This window comes from Symphalangus syndactylus, chromosome 8 (genome assembly GCF_028878055.3).
Source record: "Symphalangus syndactylus isolate Jambi chromosome 8, NHGRI_mSymSyn1-v2.1_pri, whole genome shotgun sequence".
Lineage (NCBI taxonomy): Eukaryota > Metazoa > Chordata > Mammalia > Primates > Hylobatidae > Symphalangus > Symphalangus syndactylus.
This window is the reverse complement of record NC_072430.2, coordinates 14,715,358-14,724,344: the sequence shown is the minus strand read 5'-3', so window position 1 is coordinate 14,724,344 and position 8,987 is coordinate 14,715,358. Positions and strand designations below refer to the sequence as shown.

Here is an 8,987-nt window from a genome sequence, read left to right as displayed (position 1 = left end):
TCTGTTCTGTGACTTATGTTCCATTTGTTGGCAGAATGTGGGATACCAGCCTGGGTGCATCCTTTTCTCATGTACTGGAGTGATCAGTTGCACTTGTTGACTGCCTCCTTGCAGCCAAGGTCTCGTAAACAGAGTTCTGGGAAATCTCCAAACCCAAATGCCAGGCATAGGTAGAATCAGGGAATGAAGCCACTGTAGCTTCTTGTGATCACCAGTGATTCCTGGTCTTTTAAGCTGCAGGACTTTGTGTTGTCTCACACCCAGCTATAATGTACCTTGATAAACCTCTGACCTTGTTTTTGTTGTTGTTAACCTGACTTACGTCCCGTATTGGTGGTTATTTCGCCATCGTGTGCCAGCACTGTGCCAGGCTGGCTCTAGGGATGCTATGGTGAATCAGACAGACCCGGTCACTGCCTCAGGGAGATCATGGTCTGGCCCTTGAACTTTAAAAGGGAGAACTAAGTGCAGATGTAGGGGACACACAAATTGAATTTTCAGGACTGCCTTGGAAAACCAGTGGTGGGGAAGATGGAATGAGGATAACCCTCTTCTGAAGGAGTGACTAGGAAGTAGCTTTTGTTAGGCATCAGCCGTATTACACCCACATGTCTTTTTCAGTAGAAGACTGGCATCTACTGGATTTTTTTTTCCAATTTTTTCTTTTTTTTTTTTTTTTTTTTTTTTTTTGAGACGGAGTCTCGCTCTGTCGCCCAGGCTGGAGTGCAGTGGCGCAATCTCGGCTCACTGCAAGCTCCGCCTCCCGGGTTCACGCCATTCTCCTGCCTCAGCCTCTCCAAGTAGCTGGGACTACAGGCGCCCGCCACCACGCCCGGCTAATTTTTTTGTATTTTTAGTAGAGACGGGGTTTCACCGTGGTCTCGATCTCCTGACCTCGTGATCCGCCCGCCTCGGCCTCCCAACGTGCTGGGATTACAAGCGTGAGCCACCGCGCCCGGCCTTCCAATTTTTTCTTAAAGAAGTTACACTTAAGTTTGGGGAGAATCTCATTTCGTATTAGCCTCTGTATGAGTTGAAAAAAATGGCTACTAGAACTTAGTGGGAAGAAAAGGAAGGAAAAAGGCATCAGGCAGAGACAGTTGATTGAACTTGGGAAGATGAGGAATAGATCAGGAAAGGGTTATAATGAAAAGCTTTGGTGTCAAGCATGAAGAGATTTCTAGATTCAGTAATGCACAGAGCTCAGTAAAATTAGAAGGGCGTAGTTGATGGCTTTGTGAATTGCTAAGGTAGAAGGGAGCTGTTACTCAAGATGTGTGTTCAATTTAAAATGAATGTATTCTTTGGACCTGGACATAAGAGTTCCACTGAATTTTTGCCGCTATTTTATATTTAGGGCTATCATACTTGGGTGAATCTAGCACAGTGCTTTGAGAGAGATTCATTCAACAAACATGTATTGAGCATTGATTGTACCATACTTTTTATTGGTCTTTTGAAGCACCGCAAAGTATATAGACTAGAAGAACATAGGTAAAGATGAGAAAGAGTCCATTGAAGGGGAGAGAAAACAGATAATGATGGTGCTGTGTGATAACTGCCATCATGGAGTTCTATGAAAGCAGAGAAAGACCAACCAAGTATCTGAGGGAATTTATGAAGGCTTCCTGGTGGAGGAGGACTAGTTCTTACAGGGTACATATGGGGGAATAGGGAAGAGTGGAAAGGGACTTTGTTCTGCAGAGACATACAGGTTATGGTGTGTGCAGGGACTGTGATGGAAAGCTGATGGATGGACAAACAAAATGTGGCCTGTCTACACAATGGAAGCCTGTTCAGCAATAAAAAGGAACGAAGCACTGATTTGTGCTACAACATGGAGGAACCTTGAGAACATTATGCTAAGTGGAAGCAACCAAACACAAAACACCACATATTATATGATTCCATTTAATGAAATGTCCAGAATAGGCGAGCTGTAGACAGAGAGGAGATCAGTGGTTGCCCAGGGCTGGGAGAAGAAGCGGGTAGAGGGGTGATTGCTAAAGGGTAGGGAGTGCACAGTGTGTGGATGGAAGAGTGGCCTGAGATGAAGTTAGATATAGACTGTTTTGTCATAATGTCTACTTTCCATGCTTGTGTTAGGCTTTAGGTTGTGACCATTGGGTAGCCAATGGGGATGGGAGCAAGGAAGTGACAAAATTTTGTCTGGAAGATAAGTGACAGCCTCAGTCTCATTACGTTCCTCCTTAAGAATTTAATACTTAAATAATTAATAGATGTCGTAGCCAGATTTCAAACATAGATTCTATAATAGGGATACGAATTGTTGCTTCCTAGGGATTTTGGAGAGAATCCTTAAACCATTAGTGTAGTCAGAGCACTCTGATAACATGGTTATTGTACAGCTAAGTGGATGACTTAGTCTCTATATTAGTCCTAACTCCAGTTTTGAGAAATCGTCCATCTGGGTGACAGTTGGGTGATAGCAGTCAGCAGTGAAGGCTAGCTGCCACCTTCCAGGGTTATGAGATTGATGGGGCTAGTGGGGAAAGGAAGCATCGTAACTTGAAGGATGCCATAGAGTGGTGTTTTGTATTTTTTTAACTGAAATATTCATGACTAAGGAAGCATTATTCATTATATTTTTATTTATTTATTTATTTTTGAGATGGAGTATCATTCTGTCACCCAGGCTGGAGTGCAGTGGCACGATCTTGGTTCACTGCAGCCTCCACCTCCAAGGTTCAAGTGATTCTCCTGCCTCAGCCTCCCAAGTAGCTAGGATTACAGGTGTGTGCCACCATACCCGGCTAATTTTTGTATTTTTTAGTAGAGATGGGTTTTGTCATGTTGGCCAGACTGGTCTTGAATTCCTGGCCTCAAGCGATCCTCCCACCTCGGCCTCCCAAAGTGCTGGGATTACAGGCATGAGCCACCATGCCCAGCCCAATTTTAAAGATTGGATTGAGGCTATTGTTTTGCAGTAAGACCTGAAGTTAACAAATCTTTACTGAGCATCTACTCTGTGCCAAAGATACTATTAGATACTACGATTTACCTTGGTAAGCAAGAGAAAATTCACGTTGCTTACACTCTCATAGGAGAGAGGATTTTTAAATGGTTTAGCAAATAAAGCAATTAGAGGTTGTAATGAGGATTATGAAGCACATATGATAGAGGAAAGAAGGGACAGTTGGGTACTCTTAAGTGATCTGGTCAGAGAAGGCCTTTCTGTGGTGGTGATATTTAAGCTGAGACCCCACGGTTGAGAAGAAGCCAGATAAATGGAGTGAGAAGATCATTCATTCCGCATAGAGGAAATAATTATGAAACCTGAGCGGGACAGAGTGGGTCAGTGGAGCTAGAACTTGGAGGACAAGTGGAGACAGGTAGAGAGGTGACAGGGGAGCTGCAAAGGGCTCAGACCACACGGGGCATTTGGTTTTTGTTGTTAGAGCACTGGGGAACCAGAGAGGAATTTTGAGTAGAATGGGTAGTATGGTCTGATTTCTCTTTGAAGGAACTGATTTTTTCCTTTGTTTTTTGGGGGGTAACAGCTTTATTGAGATATAATTTACATGCCACACAGTTCACCCATTTATATACAATTCAATGGTTTTACTGTATTCACAGCTATGCAACCATCACTACGTCAATTTTAGAACTTTCTCATCACCCTAAAAGGAAACTCCGTACCCTTCAGCAATACACCCTAACCCCTTCTCCCAGCCCTGGGCAACCACTGACCTACTCTGCCTACAGCTCTCTATTCTAGACATTTCGTATACATGGAATCATACAATATGTGGTGTTTTGTGCCTGGTTGCTTTCACTTAGCATAGTGTTCTCAGGATTCCTCCATGCTGTAGCATGAATCAGTACTTCACTCGTTTTTATTGCTGAACAGGCTGCCATTGTGTGGATAGACCACATTTTGTTTGTCCATTCATCAATTGATGGACAGTTAGGTTGTTTTGACATTTTGGCTATTATGAGTGGTGATATTATGAACATTTATCTACAAATTCTTTGTGGATATGTTATCATTTCCATCATTTCTATTGGGCATAAACCTAGGAATAGAATTTCTGGGTCATATGGTAACTCTGTCACCTTTTGAAGAACTGCCGACTGGTGGCTGCACCATTTTATTTTTCACCAGCAATGTATACAGTTTTCTCCACATCCTTGCTAACACTTGTTCATACCCTAGTGGGTATGAAGTGGTATCTCCTGGTGGTTTCGATTTGCATTTCCCTGATGATTAATGATGTTGAGCATCTTTTTCTGTGCTTATTGGCCTTTTTTTTTTTTTTTTTTTGAAATAAAGTCTCACTCTGTTGCCCAGGCTGGAGGGCAGTGGCGCGATCTTGGCTCACTACAACCTCCACCTCTTGGGTTCAAGTGATTCTTGTTCCTTCGGCCTCCTGAGTAGCTGGGATTACAGATGTGCGCCACTATGCCCACGTAATTTTTGTATTTTTAGTAGAGACAGGGTTTCACCATGTTGGCCAGGCTGGTCTCAAACTCCCAGCCTCAGGTGATCCACCTGCCTCGGCCTCCCAAAGTGCTGGGATTATAGATGTGAGCCACTGTGCCCAGCCTTACTGGGCATTTGTGTGTCTTCTTTGGAGAAATGTTTCTTAGACCTTGCCCATTGTAAAATTGTCTTTTGTTGTTGTTTTGAGATGAAGTCTTGCTGTGTTGATCAGGCTGGTCTCAAATTCCTGGGTTCAAGTGATCTTCCCACCCCAGCCTTCCAAGTAGCCGAGACTATAGCCATGTGCCACTGCACCCAGCTTTTAAAATTGTCTTTTTATTATTGAGTTATAAGAGCTCTTTATATATTCTGGATAAAATCTCTTTATCAGATATATAACCACCAGATATTTTCTTCCATTTTCTGGGTTGTCATATTTTTTTAATTTTTGTCGGTGGTGTGGATTAGATGTATTTTTACTTTCTTGATGGTGCCCTTTGGAGCACAAGTGTATTTCATTTCAGTGAAGTCAGAGAGCTAATTTTGACGGCTGAATGAGCCTGGCTTCTAGGGGCAGGCGTGGAAGACCATGGCAGCAATGTAGGCGAGGGATATGATAGCTTCTACTGTGGCATGGCCACAGAGTTGGTGAGGAGGCCAGGCTTGAGGGAGGCTTGGAGATAGGGCTGATGGACTGAGTTGAGAGGTTGTTGTACGGGTGAGGGAAACAGAGGAATTGAGGGTGAATACTAGGATTTCAGCTTGAACAACACTTTTGATTCAAAATGTGATTATGCTGTTACCTGCTGGACAATTGTGACAGTTTCTAATACCTGCTGGAGCCTAGCAAGGGCAGCCCTGCGCTCCCTCCCTGGGTTCTGAAGTTGCTTTTGGTAGGATTATCACTGAGTGTGCCGAGGAGATGGTCAGGGATTCTGACCTTTTGTAATACCCACTAAGACTTTCTAAGCCACCACAAATAAACATATTATCTGAGTAGAATAGTGCACTTGCTCTGCAAATGCACTTTTGAGGCAAATCTCTTGACTCCCTTCTAGCTAGACTGCAGTCTCAAAGCCCTTCCTGTGTAGAGCCTGCGAGCTGTCAGTGGATAGCATCAAATCAAGAGGATGGATTCTTGAAAGCTAAATGTCATCATTTGACAGAGCTGCTATAAGGAAAAATATTTTTATTTTTAAAAAATGTTTATTGATCGATTGATTTGAGGTGGGGTCTTGCTCTGTCGCCTAGGCTGGAGTGCAGTGGCTCGATCATGGCTCACTGCAGCCTCAAACTCCCGGGCTCAGTGGATCCTCCAGGTTCAGTCGATCCTCCGGACTCAATCGATTCTCATGCCTCAGCCTCCTGAGTAGATGGGACTACAGGCACGCACCACCACACCTGGCTAATTTTTTGTAGAGACAGAGTTTTGTCATGTTGCCCAGGCTGATGTCAAACCCCTGGGCTCGATCGAGCGCGGTGGCTCACGCCTGTAATCCCAGCACTTTGGGAGGCCGAGGCAGGTGGATCACAAGGTCAGGAGATCGAGACCGTCCTCGCTAACACAGTGAAACCCCGTCTCTACTAAAAAAAAAAAAAAAAAAAAAATTAGCCGGGCGTGGTGGCGGGAGCCTGTAGTCCCAGATACTCGGGAGGCTGAGGCAGGAGAATGGCATGAACCCGGGAGGTGGAGCTTGCAGTGAGCCGAGATCACACCACTGCACTCCAGCCTGGGTGACAGAGCAAGACTCCATCTCAAAAATAAATAAATAAATAAATAAACAAACAAACCCCTGGGCTCAAGTGATCTGCCCATCTCAGCCTCCCAAAGTACTGGGATTACAGATGTGAGCCACCGTGCCTGGCTGAGGAATAACTTTTTTTTCGAGACGGAGTTTCACTCTTGTTGCCCAGGTTGGAGTGCAATGGTGCTATCTCGGTTCACTGGAACCTCTGCCTCCTGGGTTCAAGCGATTCTCCTGCCTCAGCCACCTGAGTAGCTGGGATTACGGGCACCTCCCACCACGCCCAGCTAATTTTTGTGTTTTAGTGGAGATGGGGTTTCACCAAGTTGGTCATGCTGGTCTCAAACTCCTGACCTCAGGTGATCCACCCACCTCGGGCTCCCAAAGTGCTGGGATTACACACGTGAACCACCACGCTAGGCTAGTAATAAGATTTTTAAAGGAGGAAATAACGTTAGGCAATACTTATTGGTGAAGAGCTCAGTACTTCCGCTTGTTTGCTAGGAGATCTCATCAGCTAAAGCAGATACGAAAGTGCCTTCCAGAGATAGGTAGTAGAAGGTGTGAAGGCCAGGACGTGAGAGGCCAGGTCTGTTGTAATTGGAAGCAATTCAGTGTGGCTGGAGGACAAGTGAGAGATCCTGGGGTGGCAGAGGCCAGATCACCAAGGTTCTTGTAAGCCAGCAACACTTGGGCTTTAGCAGGAGGAGGATGGGGACCACTGCAGAATGTTAACCAAGGGAGTGATGACATCAGCTTTGCACATCAGGAAAATCCCTCTGTTTGCCACGTGGATGACGGAGAGGGAGAGGCGGGCAGATGAGCTGGGCACCAGAGAGAGCTGCAGGTGAGAGGTAGTGGTGGCCTGAGCTAGGGGTGACACACTGGGGTGTGTGGGAGATGTACTGAATGGAGAATCAGTGACATGGAGAGGAGAGGAGGAGGGATCAGGGATGATGCTCCTTTTCTGGCTTGGTCAGCATGGCCCAAGCAGCTGGTAGAAGATACAAGATAGGTAAGTGTTTTTGACATTGTTCATTTACTCTGAGTTTATAGCTAGGATGTAAGTTTTACTAATCCCATTTCAGATGGTAAATGGAGATCTAGAGAGGTTAAGCAATTTTTCCAGGGTGCCTCAGGTAGTTTTAGGAGCATTGGGATTTGAACTCAGGTCTTTTTCACTTCAGTATCATTAGCCACTCATTGTACAGTTCTTCCTCGGTGGAAAGAGAGTCAGTTCTGTGGCTGTGGGTCTGAGACCTGGGAGTTGGGTGAGGTGGAACATGGAGTTGGGTGAAAATTGGGTAAGGAGGAGGAGCAGAAAGTCTTAGCAGAAATGTTTGTTGAGTCTGCATTGTTTTTCCCAAACCTAGTGCAGGACAGTGAGACAGTGGCTCTATGCCTCCTCCTCAGCCTGTCCTAGACACTCTTTCTGCCAGGAGGACAGTTTTGCTGGGAGTTGGCCTCAACCTGCTCCTCCTGTCTGAATGGTGGGCGAAGGACAGGCAAGCCTGATGCTAAGCTCATCCAGAGTTCCCCAGATGGGGAAATAGCATGGATTTTCTTGTGCCCGCTGGGGACTTCCTGGGCACCTGGCCCCCAGGCATGGCTGTCCTGACTCATCTGGGTGCTGTGGCTTACGGGCCTCTAGATGTCCTTTGGAAAAACATGTGTGAGGCATAAATTGATATGAACATTCTTCAGGGCAGTTTGGCAATACATTTTTTTTTAATTCAACATCTTCACCTCTTGAAGTGTACTCCAAGAATATGCTTGGATATATTTCTGTTGTTTATGATGGCGAAATTAAAATCTTTTGGTTGAGAAAATTTTGGTTTATCCATACAGTGTGTTCTCTGCAGTTTTTCTGTATAGTCACTAAAAATCACATTCTAGGGGAATATTTAATGACATGGAAAATACTCATGATTTATTAAGTGAAAAAGTCTGTGTGTGTGCATATATGTTTACATACATATATCTGTAGCTATCTGTGTATATGGCATATCTCAGTATGATGAGACTGTGACTTTTCTTTATTTCTTTGTCCTTTTATTTTGAGACAGGGTCTCACTCTGTCACCCAGGCTGGAGTACAGTGGTATAATCAGCTCACTGCAGCCTTGATCTCCTGGGCTCAAGTGATTCTCTGTGCACCACCACACCTGGCTACTTTTTGTATTTTTTGTAGAGTCAGGATCTTGCTGTGTTTCCCAGGCTGGTCTCAAATTTCTGGCCTCAAGTGATCTACCCGCCTTGGCCTCCCAAAGTGCTAGGATTACAGGTGTGAGCTACCACACCTAGCCGCCTTTGTACTTTTCTTTTCTTTTTTTTTTTTTTTTTGAGATTGAGTTTCACTCTCGTTGCCCAGGCTGGACTGCAATGGCACGATCTTGGCTCACCACAACCTCCGCCTTCTGGGTTCAAGCAATTCTCCTGCCTCAGCCTCCCAAGTGGCTGGGATTACAGGCATGCACCACCACACCCGGCTAATTTTGTATTTTTAGTAGAGACGGAGTTTCTCCATGTTGGTCAGGCTGGTCTTGAACTCCCAACCTCAGGTGATCCACCCCCCCCCCCAGTCTCCCAAAGTGCTGGGGTTTACAGGTGTGAGCCACCGCGCCCGGCCTTCTTTGTATTTTTCTATCCTATTAACAAATTTTTGAAGCCGGGCATGGTGGTTCACACCTGTAATCCCAGCAAGTCTGGGCGTGGTGGCTCAAGCCTGTAATCCCAGCACTTTGGGAGGCCAAGGTGGGTGGATCACCTGAGGTCAGGAGTTCAAGACCAGCGTGATCA

The 8,987-nt window shown here is 45.3% G+C and overlaps 1 protein-coding gene across 3 annotated transcripts in view; it reads left to right on the top strand.

Annotated features, from left to right (window-relative positions):
* The window catches only part of TECPR2 (tectonin beta-propeller repeat containing 2), a 143,788-nt gene that overhangs the window by 1,099 nt on the left and 133,702 nt on the right, over positions 1–8,987 (top strand). Inside the window, exon 1 of one of the 3 annotated variants that reach the window (XM_063643823.1) lies at positions 5,594–7,204. The exons of the other annotated variants lie outside the window; for them this stretch is intronic. The gene's annotated coding sequence lies outside the window, so the exon portion shown is untranslated. Of the gene's footprint in view, positions 1–5,593; positions 7,205–8,987 lie in introns of those variants that run through there. 3 annotated transcript variants of the gene reach the window in all.